General features: G+C 36.5%; 1 long non-coding RNA gene across 2 annotated transcripts in view; it reads left to right on the top strand.

Annotated features, from left to right (window-relative positions):
- Positions 1-25,136, top strand: part of LOC136256640 (uncharacterized) — a 29,514-nt gene extending 4,378 nt beyond the window's left edge. Inside the window, exons 3-4 of one of the 2 annotated variants that reach the window (XR_010701577.1) lie at positions 6,207-6,367; positions 24,979-25,136. This is a non-coding gene — a long non-coding RNA (uncharacterized lncRNA). Of the gene's footprint in view, positions 1-6,206; positions 6,368-9,129; positions 9,401-24,978 lie in introns of those variants that run through there. The other variant, XR_010701578.1, reaches the window with a different exon arrangement.
- The last annotated feature ends 1,097 nt before the right edge of the window (positions 25,137-26,233 follow it).

The following is a 26,233-nucleotide window of genomic DNA, read 5'->3' as shown; positions in this document are numbered from 1 at the left end:
ATAAGGTTATCATTTATAGTAGCTTGTAGTCTAGTAACTAGTTAACTTAGTTTGTTCTTGTAAAATTGCTCTCATATTCAATCTCAGAGAGTCTAAGTTTTAAACTTTTCCTGGGGAGCATGCTAAAACTGTTAATAGGCTTATCAGTTAGTAGCTAGTTTGATTTTAGGTGTAGTCTAGTAGCTAGTTAGCTAAGCTTGTTCTTATAGCTATTGTCCTTTTGTCTGTTTTTCTTTATTGAAAATTATAGGTTATAGGGCCCCACATTCTAAATTTGCCCTGGGCCCCCTAAATCCTCTTGGTGGCCCTGGATGCTCTATTATACTGTCTCAATTAGACTTAATATTATATGCACACCTATGTTTATAAGCCTATGGAGTATCCAGATGGGATCACTGGTAAGAGTTAGAAAAGGAAGGATGATTCTGCCTTAGTGATTTAGAAATATTTATGTGTACCCAAGCAACTATGGCACCCATACTTCCTAAGCCCCTGCAAACTCTACCTTACTGATTAACATCATCTGATCTAGTAAACTGCTGGACCCAGTCAACATTAAAAGTTTCTATTGTTGGTAGGTAGCTGATTTGGTATTAAATGGTAAAAATTCAAAAACATGAAACTGTACCAACCTGGCTATACATTGATGATATTGATTAAGACTATAGTACAAGTTGCCAATTATTAACATCATTTGTTAATACAAAATTATTTAATGTGACTTCACCATCAGCCAACATAGCTTGTAGAGCACTGCAATAGTACTGATTGACAAGTAGGAAATGCTATTGAGGGTATAACAGCCCACTGTGTTGCTAGGTAGCCTCTATATACTCCATAGTCTGTTTACTTGATAAGTACTGATAATTGGTACGTACTGATAATACTCTACATTGTTTTCAAATGCTTTAAGTGACAAGACTACTGGTATGGATCAACCCATAGTACTGCTTCAAGTTCTGTTGTTATTAAAGCTTAATTAGTATTATGTGCTACTATACATAACACTTTCACACCTCAGATCAAAGGAGTTGCCCTGGCCACATTTCATATGGTAGCCCAGCTAGCCGAACTACGTACAAAATGTACCCAGGCTACAACTGGGCAATAATTATAAAGATGTTGAGGCCGAAATTGATTGTGGGGGTCGATTAATACTCATGTGATTAGGATGCACGACTTGGATTTTGCCATGAAAACCACTCATCCAGTAGGGTGATTGATCTCCCTGTACAGCCTATCAGCCTGCTAAGTGTTATAAATTAGTTGTAACACAGGGAATTCAGGCTTTGTGTTATACATATGCCCTCGGGCCTGTGGCCCTAGGGCAGTCGGGCATACATATCAGGCAAAGCCCCCATTCCCATGTTGCAACTACTACATGTATGGCAAAACTGACAAATTAGTGTCGCAGGTTATTACACCTTTTATAACATGTCCCCGAAATGCCCAATACAAAATGTATGGGGAAATTTGCTACACCGGGTCAGTTTACGTCATTTTGATGCATCTAAATTTCCGTGAATTGGATTTCATTTTACTCGCAGCTCTACACATATCAAACCCGGAAAGTTACTAAACAGACTCGAGGTAGGCAATATTTAATTTGGTTTTTAATGGATTTTCAATCAAAATGTATTGTTCCAGCTGGCATTTTTGCCATGTACAAAAGTGTAGCAAATGTCCACAAACTTCTTGATATGTTAATCTGGATAACCCGCATAATCACAGAGCGAATAAAACCACCGTGCAACAAAGTCTTCAGCACAGATTAATCTATACTGAGTTTAATATTAATAAAGACAGATTCTATTAGCCACAAGCAGCACACACCATAAAACCTAACTCTGAGTGTGATCTGTATGGCTTCTTGTGCGTAATGGCATTTTGGCAAGAAGAAATAGCCTGGCTTGGGCTGTTTCCATCCGAAAACAAAATCAAAAATAGGTCGTGGACACGTGGGAGGACTCAGTAAACATGTGACTGGATCTGCAAAAAATGGACATAATCGCACAAGCCTAAAATTACAGTATAAAGCATTGAATACATTGTGTGAAATACTTGCGTATTATTGAAAAATTCCGTAAATTATTTAACCCCTTTTTTTAGTGAAGGAAGGGTCTAACAATAAAAACCTGGATATCATCTTATTCGCCTGCTCAAGAGGGGTTGGAAAATCTTTGTTTTGTTGTAGTAGACCCAAGGACACGCAAGTTATGAGCGTTTGTTTACGTCATGTCAAAGCGATCGTACACGATCGATTTTTCTTCACCAATTTTGTCTTTGTATGCAGTGAAGAAGGGGAGTAAAGGAAAAACGTACCCAGCAATTGATTTCCCTGTTCATGGCGAACACGATGGTGAAACATTTAGCTCCGTACCTCAATCCGTTGGTAAGTTACAACCATTTTTGTAAGCGCCTGTAATTTATTTTCCCTATACATGCTGTACAAATCGATTTTTCTGTTGTTGCTATTTTGTAGGGCTGTAACTCCCAAAGTTATTGGCATATGAAGCTGAAACTTTGCCAGTGGGTACACTTAGCTAAATAGATTATAAATATTTAATAAACAGGAATTCGAAAAAATGTGATTATGTCTTGTTTTCGCAGATACGGTCACATAGTGAAAAAGTGGATAACTTTTGCTGTACACGAGTGAAACAAAATAATAATATGAATAATAATAATAATAATATGAAGATGAACAAAACAGCAAATTTCAGTTTTGTCCCAAATACACATATTGTTTCCTTTTCACTTGATACTTACTAGTGGACCAATACTGATTGAAAATAACCACCAGAAGGTGGTTTTGAGTTGGAGGATGCTTTCCAAAATAGATTTTAGGTGTGCGTTCTATTAGAGTTTTTGCAAAAAACATGCGATCCCTATTATGAATCCACTCGTGGTCCATGACACTTTCGTGGTTCATGATATGTAATAACTACAGGGATAACCACACCTTCATTAATTTGCTAATCCATGGTGATCATTTAAAACCAAATTCCAACACTGTAGACTAATGCTTATGGCCGTGAATGTAAGTACCTGTATAGTCGCTGTACAAATCTATTTTCTTGCTCTTCCTACTGTCTAGTGAATAATTCCAAACTACTGAAACTTTGGTGACCCCTTCCTTGGACACTGTAGATGTTACTGAGAAAATAAAAAGAATTTGGATGCGAACTAGGTGGTATTTTGCTTGTGGTCACATTTGTAAAGGTAATCACATGTCATAACTCAGTTCTTACCCATAATTGTTCTCTGGTAAAGTAGTTATGTGTTGAGTACATGAAGTGGATCATGTGTGTTTGATGATGTGTTGATTGTAGTTGTTAACATGTGTAAAACTAAAACACACAATTGATTTGTACACCTTCTACTATATAAGTAGTGAGTGAAACTTAATCAAGTGAGTTAATGGGAGTCAGTGTTAGATATATCTTTCAGAATTTTTGGCAGACTCTAATGAGCCTTGAATACACAATACAATGTTTAATTCAAACTAGTCCCTCACTAGTGAGTGATTGAAAGTTGTTTCTTGCTGGTCCACACATAATATCATACAGTACATTAATACAGTGAAACTTCTCATAACAAACTCTCTGAAATAAGGACACAATAGAACAAACCTCCATAATAAACACAAAGATTTTGGTCCCAACAGGTCTGGTTAATATTATTTCTTAAAGAAGATAACAACAAGAAGTTCTTGGTCCCATCCCAAATTGTCCATTATAGAGAAGTTCTATAGTAGGGATCTGTTTACAGGTATAAATTTTGCTGGATTAAGGAGGTTGTTGGATTATGAAGTCACCTCTGTAATCCGACATTGTACAATATCTAGAATTATGTCGGATTATGCAGTAAACTATGCAGTAAACTATGCAGTAAACTACAGGTAAAACAGACCACACAATGTTTTTAACATGAATTAATTTCAGAATTTGCAAGTATTAAAACTTTTTTTGTATCATTGTCAACCAATTAAATGCTTAAAATTGTTTTCTGTGGTTGTTTTAAATGCTGCTATTATTCTCTGTTGGATTACAGAAGTCGAAAACAATGTATTTCCAAGTCTAGGGAATTAAATTTTGTGTCAGATTACAGAGTACAGAGGTGTCAGATTATAGAGGTTGTTTTCTGTACAAAAGTGTTGGTAAAAGACATTTTGGTTGGATTAATGAGGATTCTGGATTACGCAGGTGTCGGATTAGAGAAGTTTGACTGTAGTCACTAAACAACTTCATACTTACTTGATTGTGGTGTAATATGTTGATATGTAGCATTGTAAAGAAGTAGTGATGGGTAATTAATCAATTATTAATGATAATTATCATGTGACAAATTATCCATCCTAAAATAGAAGTGTAGTGTGATAGTTGTGTAAATATGGAAATACAGCTAGCTGGTGTATGATAATAAAACATCAAGAGGTACTTGTAGTGATTCTGTTATTGTGTGGTGTTTATAGTTGTGGTTGAGACAAGACTGATGTTTGTAGAATGTTGTTTTGATATAGAACAAGTAATGTGGTGGAAGGATCACTATGAAAACTAAAGCCCACAATTGATTTGTGTATATACCTTCTACTATATAATCAGTGGATAAAACGTTACTACAGGTTGAATGGATGCTAGTAGTTTTTTTCAGATTTGAATTTTTGGCAGGCTCCAATGAGCCTTGAATACACAATACAATGTTTAATTCAAATTAGTCCCACACTAGTGGGTGTTTTGTGTGATCAAGTGATACACAAAATGTTGTGTCTGCTGGTCCACACATTTTAGACATTTTCCTATGCACATGTAACTGGTATAATCCTGGTGTATGTGCACCTACACTCTTGTAATACAACTACACAGATCACAATAATAAGTCACATGTCTGTAACCTGATTTCAGTATGTATGTAGTTTACATTGTAACAGTGTATCATACAGTATGATAGTACTGTGTATTAGGGATCATGAAAGTTTGGGCTTTTCTTGCCAAAAATAACACCTCAAACCCAGCCTCACAATGTCGTGTGGCCAAGTATAGCTAGTGCGGGTGTGTGACAGACAAGTGTGTATTTTACAGAAACCAAGAAAACACCATTTTCATGCATCCGTAGCTCGGTAATGGCAAGATGGAAATTAACCATTTTTGCTGTGGACACTCCGTCGGGTAGGGCACCTCCCATTCCAAATTTGAGGTGAATCCGCCCATCCATTACTGAGATACGCGCCTTCAAAGCTCGTCTTATTTTCTCTTCTAAATCTTTTTCTTCCTCTGTTTCTTCTTCGTCTTGCACACCTTAGAAAAACTGTAATAACTGGAGTGTGCTTTGGTCAATTTACTTAAAATTTGGAAGGCAGTAGGATCATAATACTGCACATTTACAGTCCAATGTTGGTACAGATCAGACAATGAACAAGAGAGTTATGCATGAGTTTTCAAGGTGATTTGTTGTCACGACCCCAGGGTGAACCACTTGACAGAATTACTTGAAAATCGGTCTGTATATGGAGTAACCATCAAAGTACAAACCTTTTATGGTTTGAAAGAAATCACATTAACTGTCATGGAGTTATAATAAAATGCCAACTATGTGTAAAAAGCGCATGATCAAGTTTTGTTAATAAAAAAAGTATTACTCGCCACGTCTACCAGGCAAACTAGTATCTGAAAATAAGTACAGAGGTAGATTAATTGTTTTAGAATGAGCTTTAAGTGGTTTATAAGGAATCAGATAAAAAACCACTGAGTTACACTATGAAAGTCAACTCACTGAATAACTATATTGAAAATAAACTACAGGAACTTAGTGATATTGTTTATTTGAATTGTTCTACAAAGTTGGAATTTGGCTTAAAATATTAGCTTGCTAGGAACATATTGCAGCTATAGCAAATGATAAGCCATTGTTATTCTGCATGGAAAAAGGATGAGTTTACAGCTTTAGCTAGCTAAGCCATGTACTTGAAAACAACAATTTGATTAATGCATGTATGGACCCCACAAGTTGTGTTTACTGGATTAGCTGTAGGTAAGGGGCCTACACAGATAGATGAGTGCATACACTACATACATCAAGAGACACATATACAATAGTGAGGTGTGAGATGCTAATGTATGTCTTGATGTGCGTAGTGTATGCACTCATCTAGTTCTCCCACACTGATAGCATAAATCATGTCATTGTATTGATATTGTGTCTTTCAGGTAGTATAGCTACTAAGAACTAGTATGGCTCATCCAAGGCCATGTTGTGTGACAGTCGTGTTGGTGTGACCTGTGAGATGATGCGTCCAACAAGTGACTTGTATGTGGACCTGTATACCTCAGAGGAGGGACTCATTACTCTCAGGCACTTTACCACTGAGGTTAGACAGTATATTCATGTATGTGTGTGTATATGTAGTGTGTTGTGTGTATGTGTGTGTGTGTGCGTGTGTGTAGTGTTATTGTGTGTTCTGTGTGTATGCCAACTGCCACACAGCGGGTAAAGGTCCAGGTGGGACTTTGTGTGACCACACGTTCACCAGTAAGACCTCTACCTCAGGAGGATTTGCCTGTGCTGACTATGTGGTGCACCGAAGTCCCAGTGTTGGTTTACTGGGTGGTTGTGACCATGCTGTGCGTGCATGTGTGTGAACACATTTATGCCTGTGTGTTGGTAATTGTATGTATGGCCTGTATTGACCATTGTTGTACAATTTTGCTCTAGTCAGGTAAATGACAGCATAGGTAATGTAACTAATGTTGCTATTGTTCTTTAAACAATGGTATGCAACGTTTCGTTTGATGTGTGGAGGTCTCTTATTTGCAAAGAAACCTGGTGTCAGGTGTCTTATTGGTAAGATACCTGATAGTTGTTTACAACCACAATGTGGCCCACAGTAATGCAATTAGCCTTTTGTGGACAATTAGTACTTTGCACATCAGTAAACACCAAGCGATTGTGAGAAGATTATAAGAAATTACACTCAGGTATGCTCAGTGTTATAGTGGGTAGCTCAGTGGATTTATAGACCATCGTGGTAGCTGGTTAATCAAAAAAGCCATTAATTCAGTTTGTGGCCTTCACCATATTAAAGCACGTTCTGTAGACCTAGACAGCCATGCTGGCACCAGCTATTCCCATCCGCTGCCATTCACACGTATCTATAATGCCTCAAATATACTTTTTATTGACTTTACAAACCTTCAGTTATTCATGCTCCTCGGCTTGTGCGGCCTCATATCTTTTGCTCACTGAAATACCCTCGGTGTTTACAATGGGAACTCTGTATACTAACTCACTGCTTCTACGCCATTGTCTAAACCACTTAGACACTCACAATAGGCGTCTTCGAGGATTTAAAAACCATTGGTGACGTCAATAATTACCTCGGCTGCACCTCGGTAAATTATTGACATCACCTCAGGTTTTTAAATCCTCGAAGATACCTATTGTGAGTGTCTAACTATTACAAAAATGTCACAAGAAGTGTTTATTTTAGCATATCTAGCTATATGTGATGCCCAAACAGGCCATTATACCTTGTACAGCTAATCCAGTAAACAACCTGTGGGGGTCCATACATGCATTCATCAAATTGCTATTGTCAAGTATATAGCATGGCTAGCTACAGCTGCTGACTCATCCTTTGTGCATACAGAATAATAACAGTGGCTGATCATTTGCTATAGCTGCAATATCATCCTAGCTATGATGCGTTAATGTTAACTATTTGTTGTGGGATTTCATCATCACATGCACCACATAAACTCAACTAGTAATGCTTCAATTCACTATGTACTGAACTGATAGAATACTTCTGCAGACTCGTGCCTTGATCAGTCTTAATGACTGAATGTTAAGCTACACATACTCAGTTCTTACCCACAATTGTTCACTGGTAAAGTAGTTATGTGTTGAGTACATGAAGTGGATCATGTGTGTTTGATGATGTGTTGATTGTAGTTATTAACATGTGTAAAACTAAAACCCACAATAGATTTGTACACCTTCTACTATATAAGTAGTCAATAAAACTGATTTCTCACAGTACATGTGTATCTTCTGCTATCATGCAGAATTTTTGTCAGGCTTAATTATTAAGCCTTTAACACCTGTCAGTATCATGCTGATGTAGTGTTAAATCCCTCTAGGATATATTTGGAAGAAGGTGGGGATTACAGTATTATCAATTTGGAACTTCCTCTCTTGCTTTGTTTGTGCCTTTTCTGATTCCAATGAGTGTCTGCCTTTTGAAGTTCACCTTTTTTATCTTCAATTATATGATGGTTATCTTCTTTACGCTAGGAAGCCACACCAAGATATCATTTTCTGTATCGACACTTTCTTTAGAGGGGCGTATATTTAAATGCTACCAAAGTAAAGCTATTGAACATTTACACTACAGAGTAGATACCTGTAAACTCTCTCATTGTATGACCACTACCTTAAACAATCCGAACATGTCACCACACCCATAAAGATCAGATTGAGGTGATCAGCCCCTTAATGATCTAGCTGCAATAATGTATGACTGCTCTATTATAGTTTCTCGATCTTTTACAAAACTCAAGTAGCTGAAAAGTGGTTTGGACAATGCCAGATCAGCTTGACTGTGGGTTCTGTCCCTGGATATATCCACATACAAACTGCATTTTTCAGGGTCCTCTTTGCATTCAGTAATGGATGATATAAAATATTTACACAATTTAAAGTGTTTGCTATGTCTTGTTCTATTACGTATCTCATTGCATAGTTTCATATTATTGTGAAGTTGAATACATATGAGATTTTGTCAACATTCCAATAACCAATATTGAATAATACTTTTGAAAATTGTTAATTTAAAAATGAAGTAGGGATCTATGCAATAAAAAGTAGTGAAACAACAGATGAATGATTGAGAAAGTCCCTACTTTGGCATTGAACAAAACAATAATAACTAATGTGCCAAAGTAGGGACTTTCCCACCAAGCTATGCTGTATTACCATCATTCATCTCTTGTTTCACTACTTTTTATTGCATAAATCCCTACTTCATTTTTAAATTAACAATTTTTTACTAGTTTGTTTAGTTTTTTTGTTGTGGCACAGCTAGCTACAATGTAACTTGTAATAGTCCACTTGTATTTTCCATATCTGTAGGTATGGGGAGACAGATATCATCACTTATAAACATCTTGCCCGTTTGCTCAGTGAAAAGTGGAGTTCCCCATATTTTGTGGTTATGGGGTGGCTTTGCTGTAGTTAGGAGTTCTCCTTGCTGTGCTCTTCAATAATGTGCATCAGGGGATCGCGTTCTAGATCCAAGCATCCCTGTGTGTCTCCAGCTGTCAACCTTGCTGTTGCTGAAGTGCACCTGTCTCCTTAAGAACAATATTGTGCTTGCTTCTTTTTCTTATAAAAATATGTTTACCAGAACAATGTAACTTGTAACTGTTCTATCATACATGACTGTTATATTAGAATATATCTCAGGTCAACCAAAGGGTGTGCAGCTAGCTAGACCAATAAGGGGTGAGGTGATCTTGTTTACTGTTACGTATATATAGCTAGATTGTTAAAAGGTGTGGTCTGCATAATGTATTGCTATTAGTCCACTTACGTATGCTTTAATCAAAAAAGCATTCTATAATATTTGGATGGAACAGTAACTCAGCATGCACGTATACCATTAGATGATCTTCAATCTAGTCAGTACATGAAAAAGGAATACACACTATACACAGTTAGAGCCTGTTAATACTGGGAGTGAGAAACATGTTACTAAACTTGTAGAAAAAATTATTGACCCAATGGTGATCAAGAGTTGGTTCCATTGTCCCAGTAACATTCATGCCTCTACAACTGCAGGGAATGGAATTGGAGTCTTCTATACATTCAAGTGATGATTCAACCTATAATTTAAACATTGACATCTTTCCAGCATTCAACTACGTTAATGTATGTAAAGTAATGGAGCCTGTAACATTTTGAATTCTGTGTATTATAATTATATTATCAATTCTAATTCCATTATGTGAGACTACATGCATGCTTGAGAGTAATGAGAGGAGTGGGGTACAGGCCAAAGCTTTAGACATGCAGTATAACCATATAGCCGATCACAGTACTCTATAGAATAGTCACAATTTTATTTTGTTTGGTAAAATCACAGTAGAAATACGTAGGTTCAATTTCAAGGAGATGCTGCAACTTCATCACCCCCAGAATGGCATGCAAAGCTACTGATGAATGCTAACACCACTATCTTTCATTGTCAAAGTTCTCCTTTACTTATCCACCACCTTCATCATCAAGTGGTGGTTACATGTGTACAGAATATATCAATCCAAATTATTAGATTGATTAGTAGGATAAACTCCAGTACTTGGACTAGCAGTTCTTCTGTGATGGAGTACCCACACAGGAATCACACACAATTACAACACCACACACTGATCATGACATAACAATATATCACAAATTTTAAATTTACAGTCCTCAGTTTACTGCTTAAATCATGGTAGCTGTCTTGTCGTTACAATTTACGCAAAAACTTCATAGCCACATGGACATAATGTTGTCAGGTGAAAAAGGATGAGTACATCAGTCACCATTTTGATCAGTTGAGAGGAGAAGACCAACAATCTACTAATTACTGACCAGAGGTCAGAGATAAGACAAGTTCACCACTCAATGGAACACCAGTGATCTGCAGAAAGTACCAAATGAGAATTTATCTTTTAGAGTGTATAGTTTTAGTGACATTGTTTGAATTCAGAGCATCATATTGCTATACTTACAGGCATGACTGTCATTATAGCTACGTAATTATTGTGCATGTCAGTATAATTGATGGTGTGCAAATAGTCAGTGGTTATATACCAGGTTATAGCTATAACTATTCTACAGATTGGAGAAACTGATTTGAGCTCCACTGCACACACAGAATCTGTTTTCTGTTAGCTAGCTAGTGTAGCGTATGATCTGTCTTATTATGTCCAACTCAGTTATGATCACACTAGTAGCTACTCTGTGACCAGGATATCCCTTGGTAAGCTGAAAGGTGTCCACGTGCTATTCCGTAACTCTGTATCATGACTCTAAAATGATTGTTCAATTAGAGTATTTGAGTCAGGCCTCGCAGTTGTTTTCACCATGCATAGCTACTCATGTGTCTATCTCTTTGCTGTAAAACACAAAACAAGTTGTTGGTATCTGAAGGACCGCCTAATATTAGAGGTGTAGCAAATGTGATATAAACGTTTGGCGCTACAATGCCTTTAGTTCAACCCAGCCGGACCACAGATAGAGGAGTTGAGTAAAAACAGGAAAAGGAACCAGGACAAGGAGTGTTCTGTAAGTATATCATTTTATTGCAAGATGTTGTGATGAGGTACCAGTTGCATAATTGATATAATACTTTATAAACGACCCCAAGGGGTAGAGAGTGGCAGCGCTTGATCCCAGGATCAGTGTCACAGTATCGATTGATCCAAGGTCTATTTTAAGCAGACCAAGCACTAAAATGGGCGATCAAACAATTTGTAAGCCTTTAAGAACATTCATAAAAAAAGCTTTTTGGTTGATTAAGCACAATCAACTGGTAAAAGTAATATGATTTGTCATTCATTGACAAGTTTCTCTACCACAGTACTTTAGTTCAGTATAGTTAGATACTACACCGCAGTTTCTATGTTGCCTCATTCTACTCAGCATTTATGCATCGAAGATGCTGGTATTTGGTGTGTATATAACTGTTTTAGAAAATGGTCAGCCAGTGTAGCCATGCCCTTTTCCAAGTCAGTGAAGAGTTTACGAAAGGCTGTACGGGAGACTCCACTTGAAAATGTACCTGCCCCATTCTGATTTACTGAGCCAGATGTTTTACTGTGGTAGACTCGTGATACATGCTGCTTGACTTTAGTGGCATCAACAAGTATTGCAACAGTTTCAGCATAGATGCTATGTTACTAATAATAGTATGATTAGTATCTATGGTTTGAGTAAGGATGAAATGCATGGAAAAGTAAGTCCAGACAAGTAGCTCACAACTACCATGAGAAACACTTGATCAGCTTCACCCTGCTCATGTAGAAGAAGTGAAAGTGGGTGTGTCAAAAAATGCAGCCTGTGTTCTAGGAAAGTAATGCACCAATACCTGCCTCACTTGGCACTGCAGTGGTATAGCTAACAAAAATAATATTTCAGCAGTTTATTCTTGTGTGCATAGTGATAACTAATTAACTGGTGGTCAACCTTAGTACTAAGAGACTTCTATTGAGTCTCTTTTGTGATATAGAAACTTCTATTTTATTGAACTTCAAAGCATTGCTAACATACTATTTCTAATGATGGTTGCTACCCATGAATCTGTCATATTGATACACATAAAACAAGGCAGCATCATCCTTCCTTTTCTAACTCTTGCCAGTGATCCCATCTGGATACTCCATAGGCTTATAAACGTGCGTATTAAAATAATACAATACAAGTCTGATCAAGACAGTATAATAGAGCAGTCACCATAATACATAAAACAGTCAGAGTAGCAGCAATCATTTAACTGTTTAGCTATCAATTATCTAAACAGAGTTGCTGATTCCACCATTTTTAATGTGTCTAGAAATTCTTTGGAGATGAAAATCATTAGTAATAGGAAACTCATAAACTAAACATCTTCCTATGTCCCTGGCTTGGGTCATGACACTGTTCAATGGACACTCCTCTTGTAGCTATCCCAGTTGATTACAGACCTCTTTTGGTGCTATTAGCCCTGTCACATATTACATCACAGTAAAACAATAAGAAGTGTTATATCCCTACTGTGCATTTCCATTATGGTATCTTGAGCACAGTAGGGATATAACACTTCTTATTGTTTCACTGTGATTTAATACCGTGTACTACTCCAACTTGTTTCAATACTGTTTATCGATGTACTATGGTCCCTACTCTAGTTGAATGTTTCTGTGTACTTGTATAGTAATGACTGAAATAGAGATTAAAATTAATGTGAATAAGTATAGCTGCAGGTGTTGACAACCTGCTTTGTTCAATTACTTTTCATATATACTTGTTTGTTTACTTTTTATGTCTGGTGAACCAGTGCATACTGCATCAAAAACAGAATAATGCCAGACTTGTTATTAAATAACTGAACACTTTGTTTTCACCTCTGTTCTACCTTAAAAACGGTGGAATCAGCAACTCTGTTTAGATAATTGATAGCTAAACAGTTAAATGAGTGCTTATAATAATCCTATACTCTTGAATGTTTTACGTTTAGAGTATAGCTATGACTGCTGTATTATACTGTCTTGATCAGACTTGTATTATATTATTATAATACACACCTGTGTTTATAAGCCTATGGAGTATCCAGATGGGATCACTGGCAAGAGCTAGAAAAGGAAGGATGATACTGCCTTAATTTATGTGTACCCAAGCAACTATGGCACCCATACTTCCTACACCCCTGCAAACCCTACCTTACTGATTAACATCATCTGATCTAGTACACTGCTGGACCCAGTCAACATCAAAAGTTTTTATTGTTGGTAGGTAGCTGATTTGGTATTAAATGGTAAAATTCAAAAACATGAAATTGTACCAGCCTTATACATTGATGATATTGATTAAGACTATAGTACAAGTTGCCAATTATTAAACATCATTTGTCAAGTGATTCTTATTTCTTATGTACCTGTCAATGTTATTCCCCACCTCCTACTCCAGGGAATAATAGAGGATTTAGTGTACAATTGATGTGGATCAATGCCCCAATGGTGGAGTACATGTGTTTGATCCTCAGTGGTAGCCTACCACAAACAGATAATACAAAATTATTTAACACAACTTCACCATCAGCCAGCATAGCTTGTAGAGCACTGCAGTAATTACTGATTGGTAACTAAGAAAAGTTATTGAGAGTATAACACCCCACTGTGTTGCTAGGTAGGCTCTATACACTCCATAGTCTGTTTACGTGACAAGTACTGATAATTGGTACCTGCTGATAATACTCTACATTGTTTTCAAATGCTTTGAGTGACAAGACTACTGGTATGGATCAACTCATAGTAATGCTTCAAGTTCTGTTGTTGTTATTAAAACATTATATGTGACTTAATTTTGGAAAAACGATCCAAATCGCACATGCATATTAGAAGTTTTGAGATAATGTACAGGTAATTGAGGTTATTCCGGACACTCTTAGATAAAATCACTCTAACATTGCACTCACAATGAGTTAAGACAAACTCTAGGAATCGTTTTAATGCCTATTTTATGGTGCATCTACAGTACAAATTTCGTTTCGATATAATCAACTGCTAAGGAGTTATGAGTCGAAATTTAACAGCATATAAAAATGCAACATGCGGCTAATTTCGGACACTTCGAATAACAAGTAAGTAGAGCCTTCCACAGGTTACCAATCCTCTTTAAAAGTATGGATACTAAAGTACCACTCATCTGTAGCTTATAAAACAAGAAGAAAGTTCATACTCTTTGGGAGGGAGGGGTGCGACACCTTCGCAAATCTGTACTATGTGACGTGATTTGAAACCTGATTTGTTTGGATTTGTGATTTGATACTTGATTTGAAACTTCATGCGTGATTGCTGTAGTCTGATTTGTGATGTTATTACTGTGTTCTGAAGGACAGTAGATCATGATTAAAACTAGTATTGTATCACTGTGAGCTTGTATTATTTAGAAATATGTTTCTAGAGTATTTGTTTTCAAGCAGTTTTAATTAATTGCATGGGTGAAACCACTCAGAATTTTGTTGATTTGTGATTTGGTAGCTGAAGGGCATACGTGGTTTGGAGAGGTGTCATACTCTCCGTTAGGGAGAAAGCAGCAAGTGTATTTTAAAAAGTTTATGTGATTTTTAAATGTTTTCTTTGCATTTCAACCAAACAGCTGCTGAAAAATCAACTGCCACTTTGCCTGTGCTGCATGGATTCTTATGTTTTTTGCTATGCAATTATCCAAGGGTATGATCTTTCTATAAACCTTTGAAAATTGAAAATGCTAGCTTGGGCTACCTGCACATTTTCCAAGTTTTTCAACAAAATTACCCGTGATTGTGATACAAATTCGTGTCAAACATTGCAGTGGAATAATGGATTTGCTTCAATGTTGGTTTGTAGATAGGCCATAGGACACTGCATTAGCATAACAAATTATAGGCCCAGAGATTTAACCATTGTTGAGAACGATCTCAGTATCTGGAATTAACTGCCATCTGGAATTACCCACACTTACCTTAAACGGTTTTAAAGAATTCAAGCCAGCATAAATCTCCAAGGATAGCAAGCATGTGTATGAAATTTACACTAAAGATGCATCAATCTGTTACTTTTCAGACCACTGCTAGTACTTGTAGTTGCTCATAGTGTTTCCCGCCAAATAAGATTGAAAATCTGAGCAGTTGGACGAGTGAAGTAGTATAACGAATGCTCACAAAGGGATGGGGGATGGCGAGGTGGGCAAGGGTTAGACCTCAAAATGGAGGTAGACCACAATCGGAGTCCAGAGATGAGATTACAGGGCTGTGTTGGCTCATTAGTGGCTGATATGTAGCAAAATCCACAGAAAAACATCTGGACAACGTCCACCAGTAAAACACTGATTCTGCCAAGCAGGTCCTTCACAAGGCCTAAAACTGCCATTCAAACTCTACACACCACCCATGCAGAAAAGATGTCTGTTGAAACCACTGTCAAGTAGTTTGAGTGGTACTGAGTGTCAGAACTACAAGTATGATAGTGTAGCTATCCACTGGTGGTGTTAGTTTGATTTTGCCTGATGTGCGATTTGGATTGGTTTTGTAAAATCTGGTCACATATTATAGTATTATGTAGACTACATTGATGTACAATGTAGCAAGAGTATGTGTATGTGTGTGTGTGTGATTGTCAGTCTATAACCATTATTTTCTGCCGTAATCATGTGAAGGACAGTACATTGTAGATCAGATTGTTGTTATTTTATTATTCTGATGATGTCATAACAAGTTTCGGTACGTTTTTCAAAACACTAGTTTAATGGCTTATACGTCTCAGCAAAAAGGTAGAAAATTGTCACCATTTTCTCAATAAAACTGCCTTCATATATGTACATGTAATAACTACTGGGATAACTATACCTTCGTTGATTTGCTAATCCATGGTGAACATTTAAAGCCAAATTCCAACACTGTAGACTAATGCTTATGGCTGTGAATGTCAGTGCACTGTACAAATCGATTTCCTTGCTCTTCCTACTGTCTAGTGCTATAATTCCAAAACTACTGAAATTTTGGTAACCATTCCTTGGACACTAGATAATCCTGAGAAAATAAAAGTAATTTGGAAGTTGTTTCTCCATAGTAATGTTATGTAAAGGTGATTACATGTCATTACCCACAATTGTTCTCTGGTAAAGTAGTTATGTGTTGAGTACATGAAGTGGATCATGTGTGTTTGATGATGTGTTGATTGTAGTTGTTAACATGTGTAAAACTAAAACCCACAATTGATTTGTACACCTTCTACTATATAAGTAGTGAATGAAACTTGACCAATACATGTGAATGAAGTGATTGTGATACTTTCCTTCAGAATTTTTGGAAGGCTCTAATGAGCCTTGAATGCACAATACAATGTTTAATTTAAGCTAGTCCCACATTAGTGAGTGTTTGAAAGTTGTTTCTTGCTGGTCCACACATATCATACGGTACAGTAATACAATGAAACTTCTATTAACAAGCTCTCTGAAATTAGGGCACAATAGAACAAACCTCCATAGTAAACACAAAGATTTTGGTCCCAACAGATGTGGTTAATACATTTTTAAACCAGGCATGTGCCTGGTTTACTGAAATTGTTTCGTAAAAGTGTGTGTGTGTGTTGTGTGTGTGTGTGTTTGTGTGTGTGTGTGATCTACCTATGTTTGTCTGTACGCACCCACATGAGCACAACCGTTAAATAATAGTTTACATAAGAAGTAAAATCGAAATGAAGTCTGTATTAAACTTCTGCACAGGTGAACTTTGCTCTGAGGTGGTTTCTTTTTGTCGGACTGAAATATGGGTGTGGCGATTTTCCTCAGACATTGTAAACTATCTTCCCTTTGAGATTTTCAGGCATTTAGCAACTGAAAAACAATGGTGCAGGCCTTGTACACTACCAGGAATTGCCTATCACTTCGAGTTGAAAGGGGGTGTATCCCTTACGTATGCAAACGAAAATGAAGAGCAGCTTTGAGGCTTTGTCAAGAGAATTGTGGGAAAAAAACACAATAGTCAAACTATAAAACAATTTAGAAGTTACTTCTGTGCGTAATATGTTGGTAAAAGCGGTTTGTTTAACAAGCGCTTCCTTAGCAGTGCATAGCAACGTAATTGAACGAAATACAAAAATTTCATGAATTACGAAATACGAGAATTAGTTAATAATATTATTACACAACCCAAAACTACCTATTGTAAAATAGTAATACATAGCTGGTTAATTCATAGTAGCATATATTATCTATGGTTAATTCCAGATAAGTTAGCTAGCTGCATGGTGCCTGGTTTTAGAAGTAGCCGGCACAACATCAACTTGTTATCTCTAAAAGAAGATAACAACAAAAAATTCTTGGTCCCATCCCAAATTGTCCATTATAGAGAAGTTCTACTGTACTGTATAGTAGGGATCACGATGGTTTGTGTTTAACACACCTGAAGGGTAAAACTGTAACTTGTGTATGTAACTGGTAAACCTGAATAACTTGGTCTGTGTTGACCTATGCTGCCCTCAATGTCAATAACGTCAAATAAGATTGATATGTTTTTCTTTCATATTTGCTTTGTACCACAGTAGCTGATATCTTAGTAGTTAACAGAAGAGTTATTCACTGGTCCACTTGAGGAAGGTGAAACACCCACTGTAACAATGGAGGATTATTTGTTATGCATGTAGCAGTGAAGAATAACAACTGTTGTTTTGCTATATACTCCACATTCCTTGTGTTGTCTGTCATTTTGCTTGTAGTGACCTATAAGAAAAGATTAGGAATTTAAATTAGAGTAGGGACAGTGTATAGTACTGCAATAAAAAGCAATGCTTTTAATAGGGTAATTTACTTATTATGGTTGACTGCTCTATTAGGGTATCTCGATTCACACTTGCTATACACAGAGTTGGATTTCGCATTATAACTCTCAATGTTTTTGATGTTGAAACTTTATTTGTGGTAGGATGAAAGCTACGTATTCTAGAATAAATAATATACTAGTGAAAGAGAAGATGTTGTAGGTGTTCGTGGAACATGATTGAGTAATATCTGAGGGTAGAGATCTGGAGACATAACCCACTGTTTGTATTTCTGTAAAATTTATACTTATTATGAACTGCTTATCAATTAAAATTTTGCTTTTGCATTAGTGTCTTAGTCTATTGCCAGTGTTCCTCACCTTAAATAATTAGCGTAGCTTATACACATTATGTACTTAAAAATTCTGCATTAAATAAATTTATAGAGCTTTGCGTGGGCGAGATCAAAGAAAAAAGTGTACTTTAAATTCCATAAAGTACACTCTCAGCCGGACAACAGCTTCATCGACCACAAAGAGTGCTTTATTGTACTGCAAAGAGTGCTTTATTGAACGAATAAAGCATTCTTTGCGGTGCAATAAAGCACTCTTTGTGGGCAATAAAGCACAGTTTCCCACGTGCTCTAGTGCAGGCTAATAGCCTGCGTGGCTCATGCCAGTATAACTAATCACCCACGCCGGTGAAGGCTGATAGCCTCGCCGCGCTGAGTGATCAATCACCCCAGCCAATACGAGTTCTACCACTAGATAGCTTTTATAAACATACCTAAATGCTTCGATTATGGGTGGAAGAAGGTAACGTTGCTGTTACGTTGTTAATGTAAACGGACAAGTCGTGGAGTTATCACAGAAATGTTTCACTATGTGACTCACAATGGAATCGATTGTGGGTTGCAAGCAAAACCTGCCGAATTGCGTGATGAACGTCTATCATGCCAAACTATGGTGAAATATGCATGAGTTACTTTGTTAAACTAGTTTGTGTGCGTTCAGGCTGCTAATAATTCGTGCAACGTATGTTAATTACAAGCCCTAGTGTATAGTGAAGCTATACACGACTAGAAAATTCCATAAATCATTTAAAGCATAGCCTTGCTCGTGCTATATGAAAATAAAGCACTCGGTACTTGGCCTCGATGCTAATAAAGCACTCGGCTTCACCTCGTGCTTTATTAGCATCTTGGCCGCGCGCCTCATGTTTATTTTTCATATAGCACTCGCGGCTATGCTTTAACATATACATACAGTACTACCACCATATTATATGATTATGTAAACTGGTTGATTTGTTGATCATATGAGATCATCCCCATCTAGTTCCCACAATTTCCAATTCTTTTATTATCTCAGTATTATCTGCAGTGTCCAAGGAATGGGTTATCAAATTTTGTGATTAGTAATTTTGGAATTATAACACCAGACAGTTAGAAGATAAAGAAATCAATTTGTACAGTGACTATATTGATAATAAACTACAGGCACTTACACTGACATAACGTTTATTTGCATTGTTCTACAAAATTGGAATTTGGCATAACGTACTCAGCATGTTAGCAAATTGATTAAGGTATGGTTGTAGCCCTGTATTTACCTGTGTGTACAACTATGAAGGCATTTACAATGAATAATTTTGCATACATTTACTGCATCCTAAATTAACACACATGACCCTTGGTTTTACAGAAAACAAAACAAAGATGTTTAAACTCTCCATGAACAGGTGAATAAGATGGTATAGATTTGAGAGTTGTCTTCCTAAGTAATGACTCGGTGATAACTCACTTCTTTTAAGCCTGTATAAGTTCACCTGCTACTTTTGTTTAAAAATTTGTATTAGTAAAATGCTTATGCCAAATAAGTAGGTTTTTGATGAGATGGTCACATGTAATTGTAGTGTTAAAACTTAAACCCACAATCATTTTGTACGCATGCTACAATGCCTCATACAACAGGGGTGAAGGTCCTAGTGGGCATTCGAGTACCCACATAGTAGTCCTACCCCCAGGTGGATTTGTCTATGCTGACTTACTGTGCCTAAGTAATGGGCATGTGTCCTGGTACTAGTTCATTAGGTAGGCAAGAACATGCTGTGTGTGTGTGTGCACTCTGTATAATTTGTATGTGTGTTTGTTGGTCCTGTGATGATAATAATATTGTTGTAATCTAAACCTGATTTTGTTGTAGTCTGGTAAAAGACAGCATAGACACTGTACAAATGTTGCTGTTGTTCTGAAAATATCATAACAAGTCTCTATTTTGGTGTCAAGGGAATGCCTAACACCCAAACAGGCCTTATCTTGTATAGCTTGTCCATGCAGTAAACAATCTGTGATGGATTGTATGTGCATTTGTCAGTTGCTGTTTTCAAGTATTTGGCATGCACAGCTACAGTAGTTGATTTATGGTGTGTGCATATAGAATAATTTTAGCAGTTGAAAACTTCTTAGCTATGATGCATTAATGCTAACTATTGACTGTGCATGTCAAAATATTTTGAAGATTAGTGATACATTACCAGTGAAAATGACATGGCCCCAAGATCATGTAAAATGCAGTGAGTTCATGTACTTTTGAAAAGCCAATAACATTACGTGGTGGTACCCACAAGAATGGCCTGTGATTTAATGCTCACATACCTCAAAGGAATACTCCACCTTGTTGTCATGGCTCTAGCTGCAGTGCACATAACCACCTTCTCACAAATTCTTCCACTGGTTCATTGCTTTGCCCAGTGTGTAATGTATTGTGGGATTTGGAGGTATGCCCCCAGACTGAGCCTTACTACTTTTACTTTTACTCTGATACCACTGTAGAGTAAAGTAGTTCAATTGAATAATGAGTGTGGTAATCACAAAACAACTTCATACTGACTTGGTTGTGGTGTAATATGTTGGCAAATATGGAAATACAGCTAGTGTGTTTGTGATAATAAAATATCAAGAGGTACTTGTAGTGATTCTGTTATTGTGTGGTGTTTATAGTTATGGTTGAGGCAAGACTAATTGTAGAATGTTGTTTTGATATAGAACAAGTATTGTGGTGGGATGATCACTATGAAAACTAAAACCCACAATCGATTTGTACATTGTCTACTATATAAGCAGTGAATGAAGCTTGACTAACAGTTCTCAACTATTCTTCGAACATTCAGAATTTTTGGCAGGCTCCAATGAGCCTTGAATACACAATACAATGTTTATTTCAAATTGGTCCCACAATAGTGAGTGTTTTGTGTGATCAATGATATTGTAATTGATATTTTATGGTCTGAAAAGCAAAATATCCTGTTGGCTATGCTTAACCCATTACATAGCAGTACGAATCAAGAACTGATCAAAAAGCACCTCTGCAATCAAAGTAACCACTATGAAAAATATGGACAATTTCCATTACGAAGGGAAACCATTACGTGCTACTGCCCAATCGACACTTTTAGCTGTCAGTAAAGATGAATGGGACACAAAGGGGGATACTGGTAAGTCCATGAATGCATTGTATGTACTGTGGTATGCCAAAAGGCAGCTCTCAGGCCAAAGTGACGTCGAACAATGAAAAAAATCTAGCCAGTAAGTAGCCTTAGCCGTTATCGAGTTACACTTGTCTGAAGGAATCAGGAGTCAGTCAGTAGAAAATTCCATTAAATTTTTTTTAATTCTATTAATTCTTTTTTAAAATTCCATAGCAACTTGTTGAAAACATTTCAGGTCAATTTTAAAGCTTGTTTGGGCTTAGTTTTACCTAACCAATACTGCCTCATCGTTGGTTTTTGGGTGATGTGAACCTACTAGATGTGTGCCCTAAAGTCGAATACTCAGGGAATAGCATACAACTAGTATGCTTGATAGTGAGAAATCTAATGGACTGCTGGAACAATAGCACTGACAAAATATTTCCGGCTGCCGGAACAATAGCAACTTCGTTAAATATAGCTAAACACTTACAGGTGGCCAGATATAGAATTTTTTTTAAATTACCAAAACTTGAATTTTAGTCTCACTGACTGCCTGACTGCCTCACTGACCACAGTCGCAAGGCAAGAGGCCAAACGAAGCAGCGTATGGTTACCATTTTACATCACAATAACAAACTCACCAGTGGGATGTGCCCTTTGAGGTTCTGACGAGTGTAGGTCCTCTGTGCCTTGCTTTTTCTTTTATCTTCAATCAGGCTGCTTGTCTTCTTCTTCATCCAACAAAACCATATCGAGGTGTTAATTTTCCATATCAATACTTTCTTTCAGCAGCATGTTTAGATGCCATAGAATTATTTCAGAGCTGGATTCAGAAGTGCTTCAGTCTGGCGCTACTACGAGACGTGCACTTGCTAGATATCTGCAACTTCATGATTGCGATCCGGTTCACGATAGGTTTGCGACCACGCCCATAGGAACCCACCAATTATGCTGGTATAATTATGAACATAATAGGTTCCTGAAAGCATTGAACATATTGTTAGCATAATAGGAAGAATATTTGATCTATACTACAAACTCTTGATAGTGCAACGGTTAAGCCTCAAAAATAAAGAGGAACGTTCACTTTGTGATAAAAGCATGAAATTTGGTGGAGATGTATTGGTACCACCCAAATATAATTTAATTTAGTGGATTATTACACAATAAAAATAAACCATTAAATACCATTGATAGGGCAGTGTTATGTGTGTTTAATGATGCGTTGATCAGTATACCTTTACTAGTTGTCTAAAGAATTTCAGAATTTTTGGCAGGCTCCAATGAACCTCCAATACACAATACAATGTTTAATTCAAACTAGTCCCACACTAGTGAGTGTTTTGTATGATCAATAATATCCTGACTATTTTATATTATAAACTCTTGACGATACACAAAAAGTTATGTCTTTTGCTGGTGCACTCATTTTAGACATTTTCAATGTGAACAAGTGACTTGTGTGTGGATGAGTCTATTTACAATATGTAGGTAACTTGTAACCCATGAAGAGTGGAATTAGTAAAATTGCTTCACCTGTAAATAACACTGAAATTGATCTAGCTATCAAAGATGACCACAGATATTTTATCAGCTGTTCTTATTGTTGCCTCACATGTTATCAGGAAGTGTGAAGCATTTCAATTAGAACAATGAGTGTGGTAGTCACGAAACAACTTCATACTGACTTGGTTGTGGTGTAATATGTTGATATGTAGTGTTGTAAAGAAGTAGTAATGGGTAATTAATCAATTATTAATGATAATAATCATGTGATAAAAATCAATATTACCCATCCTGTATAGAAGTGTTATGATAATTTTGTAAATATGGAAATACAGTTAGTGTGTGTGATAACAAATTTCAGGAGCTATTCATAGTGATTCTGTTATTGTGTGGTGTTTATAGTTGTGGTTAAGACAAGATTGATATTTATAGAATATTGTTTTGATATAGGACAAGTAATGTGGTGGGATGATCACTATGAAAACTAAAACCCACAATTGATTTGTACACCTTCTACTATATAAGTAGTGGATAAAACTTTACTAGCAAGTTTTCTTATTGGCAGCACTGTACTTTTTGGATTAGAATTTTTGGCAGGCTCCAATGAGCCTTGAATACACAATACAATGTTTAATTCAAACTAGTCCCACACTTGTGAGTTTTTTGTGTTATCAATGATACACAAAATGTTATGTCTTTGCTGGTCTAAGTTAGGCATTTACCTATGCACATGTAACTGGTATAACCCTGCAGCTGGTCTGTGTTCACCTACACTCTCGTAATCCAATTACACAGATCACAATAATAAGTCACATGTCTCTTCAACTATAACTTAATTCAGTATGTATGTAGTTTACTATAACAGTGTATCATACAGTATGATAGTACTGTGTATTAAGGATCATAAAGTTTTGGGCTTTCTTGCCCATCAAAATTGTCCATATTAAACTAAATAAACAAAAGCTAGGGAGCACTATCTTTATACACAAGGTCTTGTACAAGATCATGAAAGCTTAATCTGTAGAACAATATTTAGTGCAATGATGAAACCCATAACTTGTCAAATAGTGCTCGGCAGTATTGAAATTTGAATACACGGTATATATATATACCTGTAGTAACAGGAAAATATCGCGGTATATCAATATATAGTTAGCTAGTTATTGTAACTATAGTATCATTTCTTGGGCCTAGTATGAAGCAGTATTGCATCCCAAAAACAAAAAATATATATATAGTTCAGTACAAGTAGGCATGTGTTGTAATGTGACAACCTCAAGTTTTTGTTTAGGGCGTGTTTGCTAAACCATTAACAAATTCTGTAATTAAACACCAAAGGCTGGGTTAAAGCAATCCTATACTGGTATTCATCAATAAACCGGTATTTCAATATGTCGGTTATCAAAGGCTTTCACTGTATGATGATCGGTCATGATATTTTATCACGATAAACAGTATCACTGGTATATCGCAGAGCACTATTGTCAAAAAGAGGTTAACAGCAACTGTTACAAGGAGCACCAAAAATTTTAGCTTTTTCATGAGTGGATTATAAGAAGCACCGGAGCGTCTTTATGATAAATACGATATACTAGCACTCCTAGTTGTTGTGTGGTGTATACAAGACAAACTTGTAGAATGTTGTTTTGCAAGCTATATGGTGGGATGATCATTATGAAAACTAAAACCCACAATCATTTTCTACATGTGTAAATAGTTATTAAGCATTAACAAAATGTACTATTGTTTTCTGTCTCCAGCCATATAGATTTATACCAGGCTCCAATGATCCTTTATTCACACAATACAATAGTTGACCAAGTCCTGTACTATTGCATGCTTCAAAGATGTTTAAATGTACAGATAGTATTATTGTGTGTCTTTATGTATATAGTGCATGGACACATCTTGTTCTTCCACACAGTTAGCATATATCATGTCATTGTATTAATATTGTGTCTTTCAGGTAGTATAGCTACTAAGAACTAGTATGGCTCATCCAAGGCCATGTTGTGTGACAATCATGTTGGTGTGACCTGTGGGATGGTGTGTCCGTCAAGTGACTTGTGTGTGACCTGTATATCTCAGAGGAGGGACTGATCACAGATTACAACAGTTTACGACTGAGGTTAGACAGTATATTCGTTTTTGTGTGTCTGTATGTGTGTGTGTTTGTTACAAATGCTAACTGCCCACATCTCACACAGTGGGTGAAGGTCCAGGTGGGACTTTAGGTGCCCACACATTCAGTAACTAGCTGAGACTAAGGCTATGGGCTTGATTTTTGCTGTTCAATGTCATTTCATGCCTTATGGCATACTGCAGTACGTACATTGTATTCTTCATGGACTTACCAGTGTCCTCCTTTGTGTCCCATTCATCTTTTCTGATAGTGAAAAGTGTCAATTTGTCGGTAGTACGAGATAGTTTCCCTTCATAATGGAAATCGTCAGTATTTTTCATAGTGATTACAGAGGTGCTTTTCCAACCCTTCTTGATTCGTAATGATGTTAACAGGTTAAACATAGCTGACAATGAAGCGTAATGGATACGTCACTTTTCAGACAATAATTGATAACTGAGGTGCATGCACCATATCTTCTCTGGATGTGGTATGTGTGGGTTGACCAGTCATAATTATTTTTTTACAAAAAAAAAGTTAACAAACAAGTGTACAAAAAATTTGAAATTTTCAAACTAGAGAAGGGACCATATCACATCAATTAAAAGTACTGAAACAACAAGCTGGAGTAGCGCACATTATTAAATCACAGTAAAAAAATAAGAAGTGTTGTATCCCTACTGTGCTCAAGATACCAAACGGAAATGCACAGTAGGGATATAACACTTCTTATTGTTTTACTGTGATTTAATATCATGCATTACTCCAGCTTGTTTCAGTACTTTTTATCGATGTGCTATCATCCCTACTCTGGTTAAAAATTCTGTATACTTGCATAGATAATTGTGTAAATATGGAAATATAGCTAGTGCGTGTGATAATAAAATATCAAGAGGTACTTGTAGTGATTCTGTTATTATGTGGTGTTTATAATTGTGGTTGAGACAAGACTGACGTTTGTAGAATGTTGTTTTGGTATAGAACAAGTAATGTGGTGGGATGATCACTATGAAAACCAAAACCCACAATTGATTTGTATACTTTCTACTACATAAGTAGTGAATGAAACTTGACTAACAGTCTTAAAGAGGAAGGTTCT

Source organism: Dysidea avara, chromosome 5 (genome assembly GCF_963678975.1).
Source record: "Dysidea avara chromosome 5, odDysAvar1.4, whole genome shotgun sequence".
NCBI classification, from domain to species: Eukaryota; Metazoa; Porifera; class Demospongiae; order Dictyoceratida; family Dysideidae; genus Dysidea; species Dysidea avara.
This window is presented reverse-complemented; position numbering and strand designations above follow the sequence as displayed.